Source organism: Ailuropoda melanoleuca, chromosome 12 (assembly GCF_002007445.2).
Source record: "Ailuropoda melanoleuca isolate Jingjing chromosome 12, ASM200744v2, whole genome shotgun sequence".
Classification (NCBI taxonomy): domain Eukaryota; kingdom Metazoa; phylum Chordata; class Mammalia; order Carnivora; family Ursidae; genus Ailuropoda; species Ailuropoda melanoleuca.
The window spans coordinates 4,992,776-5,014,068 of record NC_048229.1 but is presented as its reverse complement, the minus strand read 5'-3'; the positions used below and the strand labels follow the sequence as shown (position 1 = coordinate 5,014,068).

Here is a 21,293-nt window from a genome sequence, read left to right as displayed (position 1 = left end):
CCCCCCCCCCACAACACACACAAGACCCCCACCAGACAAGATTCCAGGCCTGGGTGGCTACCCCCGTCACTGAAGGCTCCCGGCTGCCGGGGCTCCAGCATTTAACTGATGCCTGGTGTGCAGAACAGGACAAGGCCCCTCGACACTCCAACCAGGAGGGCAGACACGAAAGGATGGGGGCCCTGGGGGGAGGGGCTGGCCCTGATGGCGGCTCAATACCCCAGAGGTCATTTTGGGGCAGGAGCTGGCCAGCGGAGAGGACGTCCCAGTGGGGAAGGGCACCTTGGTGGCCTAGCCATCACATGGACACTAACTGGGGTATGACAAGGGTCACCCCAAAGCCCCCCATTTAGGAAAGAAAAAAGATAATAATAATAAAAGGATGGCAGGACCTAGCGAGTAGCTTCTGTGCCAGCTCACACGCACCTGCCCGCCAAAGGCAGCCCCTGTTCCCTGCTACCCTCTGAGTGATGGAGCGGGCCCTAGAAGCCATGGCAGGAGGGGGCGTCCCCCGGGCCCGATTAGAGGGCCAGCCGCAGGCAGACACGCTCAACTGTCAGCCCCGTCCTCCCAGCCCATCAGAGGCACCATTAATTGCTGTCATTTGAGGGTGGCCTGTGGGGAGAAGGAGGGGGGTTGTGGGAAGGGGAGGGAAGGAGGAGGGGGGTAGGGAGGGAGGAGGGGGAGGAAGGAAGAGGGGAAGGAGGGGAAGGGAGAGATGGAGGGGAATGGAGCGAGGGGCAGGGGAGGAGGGGAAAGGAAGGAAAGGAGGGGGAGGGACAGCTTGCCCAGGGCAGAGAACCCCCATGTGCTCACCTCCTCCACCCAGCGGAGGGACCAGGGCCCCGCCCAACCAGCAACAAAGCTAGTGGGCCCTCTCTCTGCTCCAAGGTGGAGCAAATAGAGTTCTGAGGGGTGTGATTCTGCAGGGCTAAGCCCCAAGAAACTTCCCCCCGCAAGCTCCCAACATACACACCTGCACACTCATCCGTCTGCAGGATGATTGGTCCCCATCTTCCTCCCCAAGTACCTGGAAAGCCTGCCACCCCAGCCCCCACCCATACCCAACCCCTCGGCCCTCATCTGTACACCATCACGCACCACACTGCAAGGGCAAACCCCACCTGCCCACCTGTGCGCCGGCTCCCACAGCTCCCCGACCTGGGATGCCAGGAGTACTCCCCACCCACTCAGGTCAAGACCCACACCTGGCTTGCCCCCCCACACCCCAAACCAAACGCCACCTCCTCCAGCGACATACACGAGCACAGAGACTCCAGAGCTGGGCTCCCTGAGTTCAAACCCTCCCTCTGCCACTTGCCCTCTTGGGGACATCACATCCCCTCCCTGTGCCTTGATTTCCTCATCTATGGAACAGGACAACAACAGTCCCCATCTCATGGGGTCGCTCTGAGGATTAAATGAGATAATCCCACGAGGTGCTTAGAAGGGGGTCTCAGGAGACAGGAGTGTTTGCTGTGGCTGTTACATTACTATCCTGGACCCTGGGCCTCCCTGGCCTACGCATGTCTTCCCCACCCCCAGCTCTGGTGAGGGTCTCAGAAAGGCCCTCAAGCTGCCAGCCGGGAGCTGCGGGGCAAAGAGTCGACACAGCGCCTCTGTCTTCATACATCGGCCCTGCCTCTGCGCCGCCCCCATGGTCCCCCTCCCAGCTGCCCCTGCCTGTCCCCAGACAGGCCTTGTCTCTGGGCTGAGGAGCCACTTGGGTCTGGGGGGGGGGGGGGGCTCCTGGGACCCCCTCTGCCCCTCCCCCATCTGTCTGCCTCCCTCCTTCCTCAGACGTGATGGATTGCCCCAGAGGAGGAAGCTAAGTGCTTGCAGACAAAAAGCCCTTTTATCGTCCTCGGGTGGGCCATGGCATGACAAGCAGATAACTCAGCCCTGGGAGGAAGGCTCCCCATTAGGCCAGTAAGGCAGATTGATGGAGGACCAAAAGGCAGAGGAGGAGGAGGAAGGGACCCCCCCAGCCCCGGGCAAGGCGGCCTTCCTTCAACCTCAGAGGTACCCAAACCTCAATGGGCTCATCATCACCACGGCGGGACGACCACCAGGGTCGCCCATACCTCCCCACCTCCAAGGCATGGGGCCAGGGCCTGGCTCAAGAAGCAGGCAACCTACAAGCTTCTTGATTCCTCCTGCCTCCTGGGGCAAGGGGGAAGTTGGGGAGCAAAAGAGAGAGGCCAGCCCCAAGAAAACCCACCCATATCTCACACAGTCCCCTGCAAACCCAGAGGCCCACTCCACGCAGCCTCAGAGCCTTCGCATGAACTGTTCCCTCTGCCCGGGACACCCTTCCTCTCCTCCTGCAGGTTTTTGCTCAAACCCACCTTCTCAAGTAGCACCACCCTCACTCCCCCCCATTTGAAATGGCCACCCCCAGCCCACCCGCACACTTCCCAAACCCCTTCTCCATCGGTTCTTCCTGCCCGAGCTCCCCACCACAGGACACACCGTGTGTATGTGACTTGCTTACTATCTGCCTCACCCAGGGAGGACAGGACACTCGTCTACCCTACTCACAGCTCCTTCTCCACCACCTGGAACAACGCCTAGCACACAGTAGGTGCCCCAGGAATAATCGTTCTGCGAATGAATGTCTTCTGAAGAGGAGTAAAACCTCTCGATAGCAGCCAGGTCTGAGTCAGAACGTGCTTACCTACTGTGGGCCCAGCAATGCCCTCAATGACCCTGCAGGACACCCATTTGCCAGATGATGAAACCAAGGCACGGACAAGGATTCAAGCCCAGGTGTGCAGGAGGCCCATCTGCTGCAGAACTGCCAGGGAAGCCAGGACATCAGCCAAGGGCTGGGTGTCAGGGACAAGGACTAGGTATCAGGGACAAGGACTGAAACTCCTCCCACTTGCCTCTCAGCCTCAGTTTACCCCATGCACAATGGTACTGCACGGGGACCCCAGCTGTCCCTCCCAGGTCCCCGTCTGCACCTGGTATGACTCTGGGGGAGGGGGGGCAAAGGTGGGAGGTGCTTGGGAGCCCAGAGGAGCACAGAGTGCCTGATCTCAGCCCTGCCACGGAAGCTGCAGGTCAGGCTGGGGGCTCTGCCGGCCACTCAGCCCCCCTCAAACCCTCCTTTGGGGCCCAGACCTAGCTGATGCCCCCTCCTCACCCCCCAAAGGAACAGCTCTGTCAGTCAGAGGTAAAAAAAAGACATGGGGAGCAGTGAACAAGCACCTACCACCTGCTGAGCACCACATGCTCACAGAAGCCCATGCCCCATCTCTGAAGCCTCAGCAGAGTGCTCAGTGCCACACAGCCACGGAGCCACGGAGCCAGGAAGGCACCTAGCTGTCGCTTCTCGGAGGCCATCCCCACTGACCACTCCTTCCTCCAGGGCATGGGCTGGTACTGGGTGCTCACCTCGTGACCCAGACCCAGGACCCCTTCCCCACAATCCCTCTGGGAGGCATCCTCCGCTAGGTCTCCAAATCTTCCAACTCTTGGGGAGGGGAATGGACTGTCCCTGTCATACGCACCAGGGTCTATCTCCCAGGACCTGGCCTTAGTCTTTACCAGGCCTGGGTCAGCACCTGTCTTCCCTGAGCCAAGCCCCATGACTCCAGGGATGGGGACCAGGCACAGGGAGAAGGGGCCATGGATTCAGCCCCCTCTGCTACAAGTTCCCCAGCTGCTTAAAAAATTATAAAAACACAGAAATCTTAGCAACAATCCACTCATTACCAATCCTGTGGGGGCTGGGGGGGAGGCAGGGAGATATGGTAGCATCCCCATTTTATAGAAGGGAAAATTGAGGCACCGGGTGGCACAGGGCCTTTCCCAGGGTCATGCAAATAATGAGTGGCCAAGAGAGACCCGCACTCAGGCAGCCGGACTCCAGAGTCCCGGCTCAGGAGTACTGCACCTCTCCTAGTTAAAGATCAACGTAATACAGAAGATGCTGTGCACCAGCCAGGCCGAACCTCCGAATTCCCAGCTCCAAGCTTTTGTCCACCACGCATGACCTGCTCCTGGACTGCCTTCCCTCTCCCCTGTCATCCCAAACCCTGCCTGTGCCCATCTGACCCCTCCCCAGTCCCCCGGTGTGGGAGAGGCCCTGCCATCCAAGGTACCAGGTGGAGGGACAGGCAGTGGACACAGACCTGCCCAGTATGGCCTTAGTCTGCTTGCTGCCAAATGAGCATGTTGGGAAGGAAGCTGCCAGGTTCCCTGGGAGGGTCAACCAAGGGTTCAAGTCCCAGGTCTTAGCTTCCAGCTGAGACAGGTGACCCACATGTGCCTCAGTTTCCTTGTTTGTAAAATGAGGATCACAGCCCGTCTGGGGGGCATTGCCGGGAGACCCACACAGGGAAAGCACTAGCTGTGACACCGGCTTGTCAAGCACCTACTCCGTGCCAGGCTCTGTTCTGTCTAAGCTCATGTCATCGTCACTGCCACGCTGCGAGGGGACACTGTTAGTGCCCCCAGTCTACAGGCTGGGAAGTGGAGACACAGGGAGAGGAAGTGACTTGCCCTGGGTGCCCAGCATGAATGCAGCAGTGCCAGGGCTTGGCACACGGGCCCCCTCATCTCCCACTGGCATGGCGGTTATAGCGGCACGCATGTGTCCGGGCTGAGGACATCCTCCAACACCCGCCACCCCAACACAAGGGCCTTTCCACGGGCCTCTTCCTCCCCATGCCTGCAGCCACCTTCAGAGCATAGAAGCAATGCACCCATGAACCCACCATCCCACATCTACACTGTCAGGGACCGCCCCTTCTCTCGGGCACCATATCCTATCCCCAGGGACCCCCAAATCCCCCAAGCCATTCCCTGCCCTGGGCAACTCTGGGGTACCAGATCCCACCCCACCAGGTCACACTGGGCCCCCAACCACATCCAGCAGGAGGAATCTGGCTTCCCCAGAAATTCCTGCCCTCGCCCATGAGAAGGTCCCAGCAATGTGAATCCACTAGAGATAGCAGTGGGGACAGCTGTGAACCTACCAGAAACAGCCTCCAGCAACGTGGAGTCCTCAAAGAGCCTGGGAGTCCTGCAGGAGGAAAATACGAGTCTTGTTAGTAAAAAGTCAGCAGCCTCCACACATGAGCTAAGTATGGCACGGCCACGTCAATGTGTGGGTAGGGATGGCGCGGTCCACTGGTCTGTGCCTGGGGCTCTGGATGCATTAGGCCAAGCACTTCCCTGCCACAGCCCAGCGGGCACTCTGCCACCAGTGACGGAGAGGGACACTGAGGCTCAGAGAAGCAAAGTCTCCTGCCCCCCAGTCCCACCACTAGGAAGTCACAGAGCTGGGATTCCAACCTGAGCTGTGTGGTTACAATCAGCAGGGCCACTGAGGAGCTGGGGGCCCAGATCACAGTGTCACTGTGAACCCCCCCATGAACCTCCCAGAGGACCCTATGGACATGCAGGGGACCCCTGAAGGAGTGCACCTGCTATTCTCATCTCAAGAATTTCCACATCACCATTCAAAGTCAGAAACGGTCAGGTGGAAACTCGTGTCCGGAATATATAAAGGACACCCACAAAGAAATAAGAAAGAGCCAGTCAACCCAACAGAAGAACGGACCGAAGACTTGATGGCACTTCACAAAAGTCAATATACAAATGGCCCATAAGCACATGAAAAAGTGCTCGATTTCACTAATCATCGGGAGAGCGCAAGCAAGTTAAAGCCCTCCGGGGCCAGCGCACAGCCACCTGGACAGCTAAGATTAAAGACAGACAGACACCAAGTATCTCGTGACCATGGGACCCAGCAATCCCACCCCTGGGCCATTCTGCGAGAGGAATGAAACCACAGGTCCTCACAAAGACTCCACACAAACGTCTGTTACCGCTTTCTTCATAATCACACCAAAAAACCCGCAAACGATCCAGCCGTCCACCAACAGGTGCGCCTCAGAATACTGCTTGTCCCCAGCAACATGTGACAAAGTAGGGGCTCACACAATCAGGCAGAGGGACCTCAGGCTCTCGTGCCGAGCACACATGCCAGGCTCAAAGGGCTGCCACACACCCTTGGTCCACGCACACGATTCTGGGAAAGGCAACACTCAAGTTTCACATGTAGAGAGGCCCACAGAGGTGGTCACCCCAGAACAGAAAGATTCCCATGAAAAGCCAGGATGCTGATCACCATGGGGGCCAGGACGGGGGGGCTACATGGTATATGATTATTCATTCATCTGCACCCATGTGTTCTTGTGTTATTATGTTGGCTTTTACACAGAAAAAAAAAAAATGTAAAGAAATTGTACAGTGGGCAGAGCACTGGGCAGAGAGTCCAGAAAGCTGGCTCCGGTCCCACTAACAGCTATGACTTTGGGCAAGCCCCCAGCACTCTCTGAGCTCAGTCTTCCCATCCAGAAAATGGGCCCGCTCCCCAAGATGTCTCCATGGCCCATGCATGTGCAAACATCTCAAAATCCAGTGGGCCTTCCAGAAGCCCCTTCTTCACCCATGCCGAGACAAGTGGAGCTGGGGATGACCAGTCTCACAGCACTGGGGACAGCTCCATGCAGGGCTCGGCCTCTGCAGCCAGGATCCCTGGGTTCAAATAGGGGCTCTGCCCTTCCCAGCTGTGCACCCTTGGATGAGTTGCTTCACCTCCCAAGCCTCAGTATTCCCATCTCTGGAATGGGAACAGTGGTAAATGTACGGACCTCAGAGTGGATGCAAAGTGCTTGCAGAGCACACCACAAGCGCTCAGTTACCGCTGGGCACTACCATTACCCCTACCCAGGAGCAGGCGGCGAAGCTCCAGGAGCCGTCTGCCCTGGCAGGCCGTTCGGATCCCAAAGAGCCCTGAAAGGGGCAGCTGAAGATAGCTCAAGGTGGACAACCCCACCCTTTCTTTCCATCCCCTTCTTTTTCTGTTGAGTTTTTTTTCATTATGATGCCCCCAGGCTTGGCACTTGGTCCTGCCATCTGCGGCAGCTCCAGAGACAGGCCCCCACATAAGGTTGGGAGCAGGGAGGGCCCAGGCACGTCCCCACAGCCGTCTGGAACCAGGCTCCCAAAAACCTTGTAAAGGGCTCGAGGATGGTCAGGCCCAATGGGCGCTCTCCCCAGGCCACAGCTGGGGGCTCAGACCCCAACTTCTGTGTACCTTCTCCCAATTCCAGCCAGTTCCTCCTACAGTCCTGGGACACAGAGCACCTGGCAGCAGGGGGGCAGGACCAGCCCGGCTGCCCAAGGGTCACACAGACCAGGGGGAGATAGGGCCATCTCCCAGTAATGACTGAGTCACACGCAAGTCCAGAGAGCAGTTCCCAACCTAGAGAATTGACCGGGGCTTCCCAAGAGAGGACACAGGGGTAGAGGGCGGGTGGGAGCAGAGAAGGGGACAAAGCGCGTGGAACCCAGAACCGCAGGTGGAACAGACTGAACGCACAAACCCAGGGAGACTTGACTGGTCACAAAGAGCCCGCAGGCAGCAGCTTTACTCCCAGAGCGGGGAGACCCTCAGGAGAGTTCTGCATGCCCAGAAGGCACAAGCTCCCACTGGGATTTGGAGAGCGCATTCCAGCCGGGCAGTGGAGGGTGGAAGCCAGTGGCCAAGGGCAGGCTCCTGCACCAGCCTGGGAGGGTCCCCGCGGAGGCGGGAGAGGTGGAAGGGAAGAGCACGCCACAAGGAGAATCCATAGGGCAGGCAGGAGGGAGTTGGGCTGGACAGCTTGGACAGGGGTCAGGGAGCCCTGGTCAGCTCTGCGTAGGGGAGGGAGAAGAGAAACATAGCCTCCTGCCTGTCTGTGTTCCAAACGCGTTTCACGCAGCACTCGCGTTATTCCTCATGACCACCCACACCTCTGTGTTCCAGCCCAGGCAGCCGAGGCTCAGAGAGTGGAGGTAATCCACCCAAGGTCACACAGCTGCGATCTGAACCCGGGTTCATGCCCTTTGGGTGGTGGGAGCCAGAACACGAGGCAGGGCAGCCAGGGAGGGGGTTGCTGGGGCTCCCCCGCCGCCCCCCTGCCAGCATGGAGGGGCTCGCACCTCCCAGGACAGAGCTGCATGTCCCCAGGCCCTCCCTCTGCCCTGGGTCCTCTGCAAGAGGGGGCAGCACCAACCCCCATGCCCAACAGGCCAGGGAGCAGCCGCGGGGGCCCAGCCATGCTCCACACCCCTCAGCCTCACCCACCGTCTCCCTCATGCTGGTGCTGAACACACTTGTTCACGCCCGTGCACACCCTCGGCCACTCGCCCACTGGCTCATTGCCTCATCCACTCACATGCTCCTGATCCATGCTCCTGGGCACCTCACACTCACTCACATCCGTGCGGGCTTCACTCACTGAGCACGTGGGGGGACCAGGCACCCTTCCTACTCCACTCCCCTGGGCAGCCCTGTCCTGGCCCAGGCCACGGATGCCGACTTCCAGCCCCTTCCTGTCCTCCTCTTCTCCCAGCAAAGCAGATCCAAGGGGGGCTCCTTCTCCCAAACCCACGGCAACTCTAGATCAACGGCGTCAGTGGCTCCGGGCCCACGGGCTGAGACCCACAATAAGCCCCTTCAGGCCTCTGCCAAATGCACCCTCACCCGCCCCCTCCGCCCTCCCGGACTGAGCACAAGCACCGCCTTTTCCTCCTCCAGGAAGCCTGCCCAGATCACCCGAGTCACAGAGGCCAGCCCAATGTGTCCACCCGCCTCACTCAGAGACAGGAAGCCACCAGCTCAAGGCCACAGAGCCGGGAGAGGACAGAGCTAGCCAGAATTCAAACTCCAGGGCGGATGCAGCCTTGAACACAAACAAGGAGGGCTCTAAGTGGACATGGGCACGCCCACCCACACCCACACCCCCCCACAGGCGCATCAGTAAGTGAACAGGGTGACTTCAAAGAGCAGTGAGGGACATAAACCAGAGAGAACCTGCAATGAAGGGCATGGGGGGTGGGGCAGGGACGGTCTCCCCAGGAGGTGACACTGCACACCGGGGCTGAAGGTCTAGGAGCAGCTGGTCCTGTAGAGATAAGCAGGAAGGGCACTCCAGGAGGAGGGCACAACAGATGCAAAGGCCTAGAGGTGGGAACCAGCTGAACTGGAAACAGCCAACAGGGCAGGGAGAGGACCCCTGGGTTTTATCTCCAGGGCAAGGCCACAGGACTCAAAACTGAGTAGGAACAGTGTGAGGCAGGGCTGCTGAGGACAGGTCTAGGTCAATCACTGAGGGCTCCTTGGAGGTAGCGACCTCCTGCCCAGGCCCAGCCTCGGGCTTCCTCCTGCACTGGAGTCTCTCTTAAAGTCAGAACCTAAGGGCTCCGCCTCAGGGCCAGGCAAGCATTGATGGCTGGACTCCAGCTCCTCCTGGCCTTTCCCACCAGGCCCCACCGTGGCCACCCAGGGGCAAGTCCCCAACCTTGCTGGCCCCTCCAGGCCCTCGTGTGATATCAGGCCTTTACCTCCGTGTGCCCCAGAGCACCCACGAACACACAGAACAAATCCTCTCTCCCAACCCAGCCTCCTCCCAGCCTCCCACGGCAGGGGCAGCACCGCGGTCAGGGCCCCAGGGGGCACATTTTTGAGGGGCAGGGAAGAGAGCAGGTGTTGACAGAGCACCCGTGGTACCCACAGACAATGGGCGAGGTGGGGCCAGAGGCAGCCTGGGTTCCAGTCCCAAACACACTGAAACCACTCCTCTCCCTGTGCCTCTGGCTCCCCATCTGTAACCCGAGGGGTGGGGACAGTGTCCCCTGCTCCCCGTAGGGTGCGGTACCCACTGAACAAGCCAATACAGAACAGCTCCCAGCACAGCATAGGTGCTCGACAAACTGTCACAACGAGTGCTGTCAACGTGTCCCTCTCCTCGGGACCTCAGAGCAGTGCTCCAAGACAAACAGGGAAAGGGAGAGATGTCACATGGAATGGTCCCCTGTCCCAAGGGTCTCAGCTGGAAACTTACAGAACAAGGGCTAGAACTGGACACTTTCTTGACTCTTCTAGGACCCCAGCAAATTTCTCCCTAATGTGTTCATTCCACAGTGAGGCAGACTGAGGCCCATACTGGACTGGTCTGGGCCTGCAGCTTGCCCTGGTACAGCTGATAGCAAGTGGTCTCTCCAGAGAACTCCTACACATGCCTCAAAGCCCAACTCCATCATGCCCTCTCCCCTCCCACCCAACGAGTAAGCCTTTCTAGACAGTCCAGGCATGTTCTGGCCCTCAGTGCCACCCCACCCAAAGGCTCTGTCTGGCCACTCCCAGCAGACCCTGAGTCCCCCAGGAAAGGACCTGATTTCATCCCTCACTGAGGCCACAAGTCTACCCAAAGCCAGATGCAGAGTGGGACCTGCAAGGCGAGGCTCAGAGTAAAAGAGGCCGGGTACACATGGGGGGGCCCGTGCACAGCAGGGTCAACACCATGGGGTGCAGCTGACAGCAGGGCTGAGAGAAGGCCTGGCATACAGTGAACCCAATGAGATCACAACAGAGCCAACGCAGCATCCGGCACACAGTGGGTGCGTCATGGGCCCAGGCACACAGTATGGCCCTAGACCTGCCTGCTATCTTCCACCAGTCCCCTCCCCCGACAGACAGGCCGCCCCCCACCACGCACCTCCCACACCCACCAGAATCACACCCATGCGTACAAGCCCAAGGCCCTCTTCCTCCAGGCAGCCCTCACTCCCGCAACATCCTATCTGAGAGCAGCCACAAAACCAACAACTAATAATAACAGTAGTCGTAACTAACACTTAGCAACTCAGTGGCAGCCCCAGACTGAGTACTTACTAAACTCCAACAACCCTTCAAACGGGTTCTTTATTATCCCCACTTTACTAATGAGAAAACTGAGACCCAGGGAGGTTGAGCTGGAGAGTGGAGAAGTCAGGATAGGAGCCCCGGCAGTATTAACCCCTGCATGGGGGCTGAGCGTCAGGGATGTCAATGGTCGGGGCAACCCCTCCCTGTGTTAGCTCAGACACTGGGCCAGGCAGCGCAGATCCAACTTAATTCTTCCTGCAGCCTCTCTCTGGAGCTGCTGCCGCCCGGCTCCCCAATGGACAGACTGAGGCTCCAAGAGGCGATCTCACGGCCAGCTGCCCCACCCCTCCGTGGTCCCTGCGGAGGGCGTGGCACCCTCACTGTGCCTCACAGTCACCGCAGAGGCACAGACTGGGACCCTACAAGGAGCAGGCGCCACAAGTCACCAGCAGCACCCCAGGCATCGCCTCCTGCCCAGGGGAGCCCGCAGGCAGGGCTGGGACCCGGTCCCCCTACCCGGCTCTGCTGCTCCAGGGCAGGACCCCCAGTGCTGGCCCTCAGAGGGGAGATGCTCCGCCTGCAGCCCCAGCCTTCCCATGTCAAACCGCGTCAGCAGGCATGGGGCAAGTTCTACGAAGTCGCCCACAGCCCGGGGACCACTGAGGTGCCTGCCCCTTCGAGGAAAGGGAAGTGACGCCCATGCAAGCCTCCACGTGGCTGCAGCAGCCAGCAGTGTGAGCCGTGCCGGACCTCTGCAGAGGCCATCCACAAGGTGGGCACTGGCCCCCAAGGGGCGAGCGTGACCTCCACAAGCGGTCCCTGCAGGCTGGATTTGCGGACTTCAGCCACCACATGACCCCGGCTCCAGGCTGGAAGCAGGCCAGGGCTCTGAGGCCTTTCGGGGTGGGACGAGGCACAGAGGAGGACCTAGGGGAGCTGCCTGGGCCACCCGGCACATCTCCTCACATCAGGTGGAGAGGGGCCGGGGGTGGGCCTTCCCCACCGCTGCAGTAGCCAGCAGCCCAGACAGCCGGAGTGGGAGGCAGGCTCCACGGCCCTTCCATTTAGAAGCCACTGGGACATTTTATTTTCCTTCTCAAGTGACAGCTGAGGCGTGCCGCCTGCACCAGCTCTCCTAGAAGCTGCAGAGGCAATCACGGGGAGTTCTCCAGGTCTCTGATTCCCCACCGGACTGCGGCAGCCAGCAAGCGCTGGGGGGCAGAAGGCGGGGGCACACACTGGCCAAAAGGAGCCCTGGCCACCCCACCCCTCCCCCTCCCGCCAGGATGGTGGTGGCCACAGCGAGGCCAGGGGGTGTGGGTGGAAGTGGACAGGGCCTAGGGTAGGACAAAGAGGAGGAGGGGGTGGGGGCCCAAGAGAGGGCTATGAGGAGGGGGACGCATGGCTCCATCCAAAGGGGACAGAGCCCATCCAATGGTGGGGGACACTCAAGGGGCCCCAAGGCCCATGCAAAGGGGGCACACAGTCAGGGAGAGAAGGGCAGAGCAGCCCTGATGCTGCCAGTGCACACCCCAGCCCCCAAGTCCACCTGTCTGGGCTCTCAAGAGAGGCCTACACCACCGTCGGGCAAGCCACCACACTGGTCACCCTCACGGGAACACCCCCTCGGCAGGCTTTGGGCCATCTTCACAGCCCAGCAAGGGGGGCACGATCCTGACCTCATTTCAAAGGTGGAGAAACCAAGGCCCAGAGAGGTTTGGCAGCCCCGTGAGATGGCACAGGCTTCGAGGGCCGGGTAGACTAGATGAAACCTGGGCTTATGCGCAGCCGCCCCATCCTCTTAACCTCAACACCACCAATTTGGCCCCAAACACGCTTCTCTGAAACCTCCTGCCCATCTCTTCGCTCGGGGTGTGGGGCCATCTTCGGGGACAGCAACCGACAGAAGAATCAGACGCCAGGAAGGAGCCGGAATATTGACTGCTTCTGGAGGGAAGGGGGGCAGGCGGGGGCCCAGGCGCGTGGCTTCAGCAGCCTGGCTCCCTGCCAAGCACAGGCCAAGGCAGGGCAGGCAGCGCAGACCAGGCTGGGAGGGCCAGGGGCTTCCCTCCAGGCCTGTGGAGGCGCCAGCATGGAGGAGCCATCTGTCCATCCATCTGTCTGTCCACCACCGGCACTGACAGCCCGCAGGGACCTGGAGCTCCCCTCCTGAGGGCTTCACAGTGCCAGGCATACCGTTCAGCCCTCCGTGCCTAGTAACTGGCTAATTCTCACAACAGCCCTATGGCCCTCCCCATTTTACAGATGGGGGCAATGAGGCAGCGAGGCAAGAACACTCACCCGGGCTTCCCACAGCTGAGATTTGCATCCAGGCACCCACTATAACCACACAACGTTATCTCTGTTGGATACCTCTGCCCAGAAGCTCCCTGTGGGGCAGGAGACAAGAGAGCAGGCTCTCTCCATGGGGTGGAAACTTCCAGAAGTCTCTGGATGCCCTTCAGTGGCCCCCTCATTGTAAAGATAATTCAATCTCTCCCCTTTGAGAGCACAAAGCAAGCATCCCAAGATGTTAGCGGGGGGGGTTCCCCCCAGAGAGGCTGTCTGCCACTGGATCCTAACGGTCAGCCAGAAGGAAAACTGCTGCAAAGCCTTCCCTGCCTCTGGCCCCAGGCTCCCCCCCCCCCCCCCCGCCCCGGAGCGGGGTCTGGGCCATTAGTGGCTGCAGGGAGGGGCTGGGGGCTGCCTGGGAGAGCAAGGGTGCCATGGAGCCATCGATCACCAGAAGCAATTAATTGTCCAGGTCAAGAGACGGTGAAAGAGATTTGTCACCCGAGGCCCAGGGGATATTCCAGGGAATCCAGCAACCGAGGGCGGGCAGGATGGTTCCCGCTGACCTGATCCAAAGAACGATCAGGGTCCTTGCACACTTCCTCCCTCTATGCTCTATCATCCGCCCCACCCCACTCCCTCTCCCAGCCCCCCTCCGCATGCTCCCCACCCGCCTGCACGCTGGACATCAGCCCAGGCCCCATCCTCCGCGACCTATGCACCAGGAGGGACCAATCCTTGAGGCAGTGTTCACTGCACAGATGGGACAGTAAGGCCCAGCAAGGGAGCCCATACCCAGAGTCCCTGAAGCCCAGGGCCTGGCCTGACACCCGGACTCAATCCAGGTTCCAGCTGGATGACCCCACACTCACGGCTGAACTTCTCTGAGGCTGTTTCCTCAGCTACAAAACAGTAATAACCAGATCGGCAAAAATCAGGCTGGCTGAGGCCCAGCCCTGCCATTCTGAAAAGCCTGAGGAAGTCACCTTGCTTCTGCAAACCTCAGTTTCCCCATCTAGAAAGCAGGGATGAGGCCGGGATTACTTCGCAGGCCAGGAGGCGGCGCTGTTCAAACTCAGGTCAGGGGCTCAGCTCAAGCTTGCCATTGGGCCTCCCCAGGGACCGGAGCCCAGCCCCCAATCCTACTCGGACATCAGTCAACTCCCCCAGCACCTCGGGCACCCAGACTTAGCCCCTTAGCCAGGCCAGGATGAGAAGACCCAGAGCACAGGCTTCCGTCCCAACCTCTACAACAGGAGCCGGTGGGAGATGCAGGCTTCAGTGGCCACCATGCATTCACCCACTGGACTTGGCAGCTGGCTGTCCTGGAGAATAGAAGGACGTCGTGACACACACACCCTCCGCCCAGGTCTGCCGTGGAGAGGATGGGGGAGGGCGTAGAGGCTGCAGGCCTCCCCAAGAGCCTCCACTGGCTTTTAGGCCCTTGTTTCTGCACCAAATCCCTTCACACACACCCACACATGTGCAGCCCCTCACATCCGCTGATCAATATGAAAGACATCAATAAACACCTCTCTCCATGCCCCCACTACACAGATGGGAAAACCGAGGTCCAAGGAAGCCAGCGAGGGACGCATCAAGCCTGGATCTTTCTGACGGCTCACATGAGCGAGAGCTCGGCTCAGCAGGTGTTCATAAGCCCAGGTCACTGAGGCCAGGAGCAGCACTGAGTCAGAGCGAGAAACTCAGCGGAAACTGAAAACAGCCCAGCCCCCCCGACCCCGTGATCCCCAGAGTGAGCCACACTGAATCACAGCACCCTGTGTTGGAAAGTTCCTGCTTCTGTAGCTGGGGTGGGGGTGGAGACAAACAACAGCCACTGTGCCTGGGGTCCCTCTCAGGGTGCAAGAAGGTGAACAACTCCGGGTACACCAGCCCCAGGGCTACGGGATCCCACCCACACGCACCACAACCCAGTGACCCCGAGGGCCCCTCGGCCCCAGCAAAGCACTGCCCCTCAGGAGTGTTGTGTTCATGGCTGGAGGGCAGGCAGGCAGGCAGGAGAGCCCCACCCCCGCACAGATTCTACCACTTTCCGGGCTGGGCTCAGCCGAGAGAGGCGGGGACATCAGGATCCAGCCCCGGGCACTGCTTCACGTCTGTCCATCTGTCTGTACGTCCAACCGTCCGTCAGGGTTCCACTGCTTTCTGGCTGTGTGATCCCGGACAGGACGCGTAACATCTCTGCGCCTGCCCCTTGACTGTGAAACGGAAACTCTCACCTCCTGGGGCTGACTTAGAGACTTGGTAAGCAAATGCCTACGGTGCCTAGCATACAGTAAGAGCTCAATAAATACACATCTATTTCAGTTCCAGATTGGTTTTCTAGTGCGGTGAAATTCACGTGACATAAAATTAATCATTATAAAGTGAACAAAATCAGCAGCACCGATGACATTCACAGTGTTGTGCAACCACAACCCCCAACTAGTTCTAGAACATCTCCTGGACCTGGTAGGGAAGGAACCCCCTGCCCACAAGCAGTCACTCCACTCCGGCCATGCCCCCAGCCCCCCTCCAGCAACCACTCATCTGCCCCCCCCCAGCTCTGCAAGCTTGCTTGTTCTGGACGTTTCTTATCAACAGAGTCAGACCCCGCATGGCCTTGTCTGGCTCCTCTCATACCGCACCGTGTTTGCAAGGTCCGTCTGCATCACAAACGCACCAGCACTTCATTCCTGTTTCTGACTGAATAGTATTCATTGTAGGAATACAGCAATAATACGGTTTTACGATAAGAAAAATAAATGTTATAAATAATACAGAAATGCAACATGACAAGGGACATACATATATACATGTAGACATGAAGGATTTAAAAATTCGTCAAATTATAAAATAAATAACCGTAGTGACTACAGGGGATGTGGAATCTGGTCAGTGGGAGGAGCCTGCTAGCCAGAGGGAGAGGACTGTGGGAACCCCAGAGCTGGCGTCCCCTCCCTCGGGGGCCTCGGGCCTCCCTGGTCCAGGCTCTACTGTGCTGTGCAACCCAGGGCCAATTCCTCGCCTGCGCTGGGCCTCAGCCTCGCCATCTGTAAAGAAGGGCACTGGAAAGGATGCTTTCAGGGGGAGCTCCCACAGCAACAACCGCGTTCGCAGCGCCTCCAACTGGCTCTCGCCCCGGGAAGAGGAGACACTACAGCAGCCAGACTGTGGGAACCCTGGTCGGGGACGCATTACCAAGGCAGGCTGACGGCTGCCCTGCGCTGGAACAGACATGATGAGCAACTCTGGGATGCCTAGTCACCCTGCCCAGGGGCACACTGTGGGCCACGGAGATGTGGACACAGCTCGGAAAGGGGACCTAGTTTGCCCTGCCCTCCCCTGCCCAGAGCACAGCCCAGATGCTGAGTTCCCGAGGCCCGATGCCCACTTCCAGCACTTTGGGCCAGATCATTCTTCCCTGTGGGGCTGCTCTGTGCCCTGCAGGATGTTTACAGCAACTCTGGCCCCTGGAGTGCCTCCCCACCCCCCTCTCCCCGCCTTGTGACAACAAAAAGTATCTTCAGACATTGCCAAAGGAACCCTGGGGCCTACATCACCCCGCTGACCCCATGTGCACCCTGACCCCCTCAGAGCCTCTCTCCCTGGGCAGGAAGCAGCAGGCACTGGTCCAGCCGGTTCCAGGCAGGCTGGGAGCCCTGAGGGACAAGGGCCCTGTGTCCAGCACCCATCCACCCCCTCCCCCAGGTCAGGCCCAGCCAGGCTCTATCTCACCATGAAGGGACCCATCCAGCCATCGACACAAACCAACTAAGCCCCTACTATGTGCCAGCACCATTCCAGACATCAGGGGCCCAGCAGCAGACAACACGGGAGTAGCTCCTGCTGCCTGGGAAGTGACCTCTGACGTGGGAAGGCCACCAAAACCCCAGGGAATAAATGCACTGTGGGGCTTCACACAACACTACAGGGAGTATGCAGGGAGCAAGGATGGCGATGGGAAGCGACCCCCCCCCCGCCAAGGGTGACATCTGAGCTGAGACCCATAGCAGCAAGGAGGGAGCGTGCCAGGCAGGGGGCAGCAAGTGTAAAAGCCCGGGTGGGGAGAGGGGTGAAGGCGGCAGGGGCCACCCAGGCCTTGGGGCGTCTGGGTTTATTCTCCAAGGAGGAGGCAGAGCCTGGAGAGCGGGACACTGAAGAGTCCCCTCCTTCAGACAGGGTCCCTCTGGCTGCCGCAGGGAGGACAGATCCCAGGGACAAGAGTGGATTCAGGGACCAGGGAGAGGCTACTGCAGACATCCAAGCCAGACGGGGGCCCGGTCTGCCATCACTGTTTGTGTTACTGTGGTAGGAAAGCTGAGAGGGTCTCCGCAGCAGTGGTCCCACTCCCCCGGCACATTACAGTTTACTGGCATTACCCTAACTACAGAAAGGGCCTGGAACAACGTGGTCATATGACTGCTGTCACCGTCACTGTTTTCATGTGGTTAGGGCAGAGGGGGTCTCGGAGGCGGTGTCCCTAGCCAGAACATGCCAGAAATGTACAGGGACAATCACGGCTGTCCTTCGACGGGCACTCAGCTGGGGAAAGCAGGCCCATGCTGTGAGAAGTCATCCTCCCCACGCAATTTTCAAATGACCCGGCCATTAAAAAAAACTGGCCAGAACCAATCCAAACACTTGCTTTTATTTTATTTTTTTTAAGTCCCTTTCATGTATTTCCAGTACCGACACCCTTCTGAGCTCACGTCTCTCAAATCTGCACGTACTGATCCTGAGTGGGAGCCAGCAGCTCCTTCCTCCCATTTCCCTTTATACTACAACTGGGGCCTTACACGGATTCTTCTTCTCGTTGTTGTTAATTCTGTGTAAAGTCAAGACTGTATGAGGGAGGAATTTCAGTGCCCAAGAATAAAAAGGGATTTTCCACATAGATGCTACAAATATTTTTTGGGGGAGGGGCATGTCAGGATGCTGTGTGGCCCTGGGAAAGCTAGCTGACCTCTCTGGGCCCTAACAGCTCGCCCGTCACACAGGGAAAGTGATCATCGTTGCTGGCTCACGAGACTGAAAGGGTCCAGTGAATTACCGAGGCGTGTGCCCGCCAGGATTAGACCAGCCTCGAAAGCACACAGTCTGAACATGCAGCTGAGGGGGCTGGAGGCAGGTGGGGCAAAAAGCCCCCAGCACAGGCCCCAGCTGCGCAAAGGATGGAGGATAAAATCCCAAACTCCCTGCCTGGGCCAGGGGACTCATCGCCTGCCTGGCTTTCATCTCCAGGAGATAAGCCGCCTGCTCAAGTTCACGTCCAGGATCAAATGAACCCACTTAATCGCCTTAGGGATCTCCACTGAGCCAGCTCCTTACAGGCCTGGGGAGGAGGGCAGCTGAGCTCCCTCCCACCAAGACCCCCACCCGCATGGCCAGGCACAGAGAGGATGCCGTGGGCACTCCACCAGCACACCCCACCCCCTGCCCAGCTGGCTGCGATGACCCAAGGGCAGATGCTTGCACACTTGGCCTTCAGAGTCTATGCACTCATCATCTGCACACCGTCATAAAGCACCTACTGTGTGCCATGTGCCTGAGCAAAGAACTCGCTAATCCCCAACGGCAGCCCAGAAGGTAATTGCCATCACAAACACCACTCTCCAGATGGGGACACTGAGGCCTGGAAAGGAAACAGCCCAAGGTGACAGCTCCTCAGGACCACCTTTGCCCCCATCTCATAGAGGGGGGAGACTAAGGCATGAATGGGGCTTAAGTCACCACCATAGCCCAAGGCCAACCCGGGGTGAGTGAGGAGAGTGTCCAGCTATGCCTGGGACAAACAAGAAGGGGGGCCGCCTGCCTGCCCTGTTCCCAGACGAATCCTAGCACTTAGGACAGCTCCCAGCACACAGTAGGTACTAATGAAAGCATCTGAATGAAGAAAATCGACACACTGGGCATAGACTCCAAGGAAAACTGTCCTGGGGCTTTTCTGCCTTCCAGACAGTCCTCTCTGAGGTCCTATCATATACCACAGGGGTCCTGGAGAGGCGACAGATCCCCCCCACCGAGGACATTGGGCAGTGTCCTCCTGCAGTCATTTCTGGTTGTCACAATGGGGGGGGGGCGGGTACGATCTACTGGGTGGGCAGACCAGGGATGCTGTTCCACATCCCCGAATGCACAGGACAGCCCCTAGATCAGAATTATCTGGGCCAAATGTCAGTAGTGCCCAGTAGTCCCTACTGTACTGCATCCCTTCAAGCATCAAATGAGCACCTACTGAATGCAAGGCTGCACAAAAAACCTGCAAGGAGGGGCTCCTGGGTGGCTAATTGGTTGAATGTCTGCCTTCGGCTCAGCTCCTGATCTCCAGCGCTGCAAGGGAGCCTGCTTTTCCCTCTCCCTCTGCCTGCTGCTCCCCCTGCTTGTGCTCTGTCAAATAAATAAATCTTTAAAAAATAGGGGCACCTGGGTGGCGCAGTCCTTAAGCGTCTGCCTTCGGCTCAGGGCGTGATCCTGGTGTTCCGGGATCGAGCCCCACATCAGGCTCTTCCTCTATGAGCCTGCTTCTTCCTCTCCCACTCCCCCTGCTTGTGTTCCCTCTCTCGCTGACTGTCCCTCTCTAATAAATAAATAAATAAATCTTTTTTTAAAAATCTTAAAAAAATAAAAACTAAAAAAAAAACCCTGCAAGGAGACAAAGTCGTGGGGCTCTGAGAGGTGAGGTTCCATGAGCCATGTCCCACAGCTACTGCAGGGCAGAGGCAGCTCCCGGATCCAGCCGATGCAAAGCCCCATCCCGAGCCACCAAATCCCTGCCCCGATCCCTGAGGATGCTGGGTCTAGAGCAGGGGGTGCAGAATCCCCATATTTCACTGGTCCCATGCCCCATGGTCACAGCAGAGATCAGAGCCGGTCCTTTTCATCAAAACCCACATACGCCAAGATGCCAACGCCCCCTCTCTGAGGGTGGGAATGTAGTCGGGGTTTTTTTACGTGCAGGCTTTTGTTTCTTAATTTTCCAACTTACAGAGAACATGTTTGTTCTGCTTCTAAAAACCGAAAGTCTTTTTTGTAAGGCAGCTATCAAACTACACGCCCCACCCAAGGGCTTGGCCGTAGGGAGATCCCACCCCCCAAAGCAGAGAGGGTTGGCCAGTGCAGCCCCCAGGCAGTGCCTGCTGGTGATGTCTGGAAAGGCCACAAGCCGAAGATTCCAGGCCCAGGAACGCATGGAGGAGATGGGACGCACGTGAGGACCCCGAGGCGCTTGGAGAAGGTCTGTCCAAACACCGCAACTGACTCACGTGGCATCTGCGGGGACTACACTGATCATATGTCATGTGTTCCCACGACAAAATACTATCTCTACAGAAGTTAAAATCCATCAGCTAGATCAAACTGCACCAACACGCTGCAAAATCATAATTTTTAAAAATTATAATAATAGTGGGGCGCCTGGGTGGCACAGCGGTTAAGCGTCTGCCTTCGGCTCAGGGCGTGATCCCGGCGTTCTGGGATCCAGCCCCATGTCAGGCTCCTCTGCTATGAGCCTGCTTCTCCCTCTCCCACTCCCCCTGCTTGTGTTCCCTCTCTCGATGGCTGTCTCTGTCTCTGTCCAAATAAATAAATAAAATCTTAAAAAAAAAAAAAAATTATAATAATAGTAATGACGACAGCTACACGGTTTTTAAACACTTGTGTATTACACTTCTCATCCTCAAAACACATCTGGAATGTAGGTAGTATTCCCATCCCTGTTTTACATACAGGGAAACTGAGGCACGGGGAGAGACGATAATATGCCAGACGCTCACACCTGATAAGAGGCCATGGGGGGCGGGGTGCGATGGGAACCCGCACCATCAAAATCCCTGCATGTAGTCACTCCGCTCCACCACCTGTCTAAGCACGGACAGGAAATTACTAGCTTGAATTATATAAAAGCTGTCGATATTCGACCACTTTTGACCTACAAAACTGGCAGAGTCCTACAGCTCACCTTAATAGCAAACTGCAGAGCAGTGCCCACAGAAAAACACGTCCATACGCCTTCATCCTCCCAGCCCGGAGACGAGACAGGGACCCAGGCCGTGCAGGGCCCAGGAAGCATGAAAACATGGATTAGAAGAAGAGCACACGTCTAGTTGAGTAGAGGCCTCCAGGGAGGGGACTTGGGGGACCGGAAAGTCACCTGCAGCGTTTTGTTTTGATAAAAGGCAGCCACCTTCGCTGGCGTCCCCAAGCCCGGCCCCATGGACCCAGGCTGGCTGGCACATTCTCACCGTCTTCCCGTTCCCTGAGGTAGCTTCTCTGCCCCCCTCACCCCCCC

The 21,293-nt window shown here is 58.4% G+C and overlaps 1 protein-coding gene across 19 annotated transcripts in view; it reads right to left on the bottom strand.

Annotated features, from left to right (window-relative positions):
* The window catches only part of NCOR2 (nuclear receptor corepressor 2), a 217,925-nt gene that overhangs the window by 181,819 nt on the left and 14,813 nt on the right, over positions 1-21,293 (bottom strand). For 18 of the 19 annotated variants that reach the window (XM_034639637.1, XM_034639639.1, XM_034639635.1 and 15 more), the window contains exon 2: positions 4,986-5,032. The exons of the other annotated variant lie outside the window; for it this stretch is intronic. The gene's annotated coding sequence lies outside the window, so the exon portion shown is untranslated. The remainder of the gene's footprint in view (positions 1-4,985; positions 5,033-21,293) is intronic. 19 annotated transcript variants of the gene reach the window in all.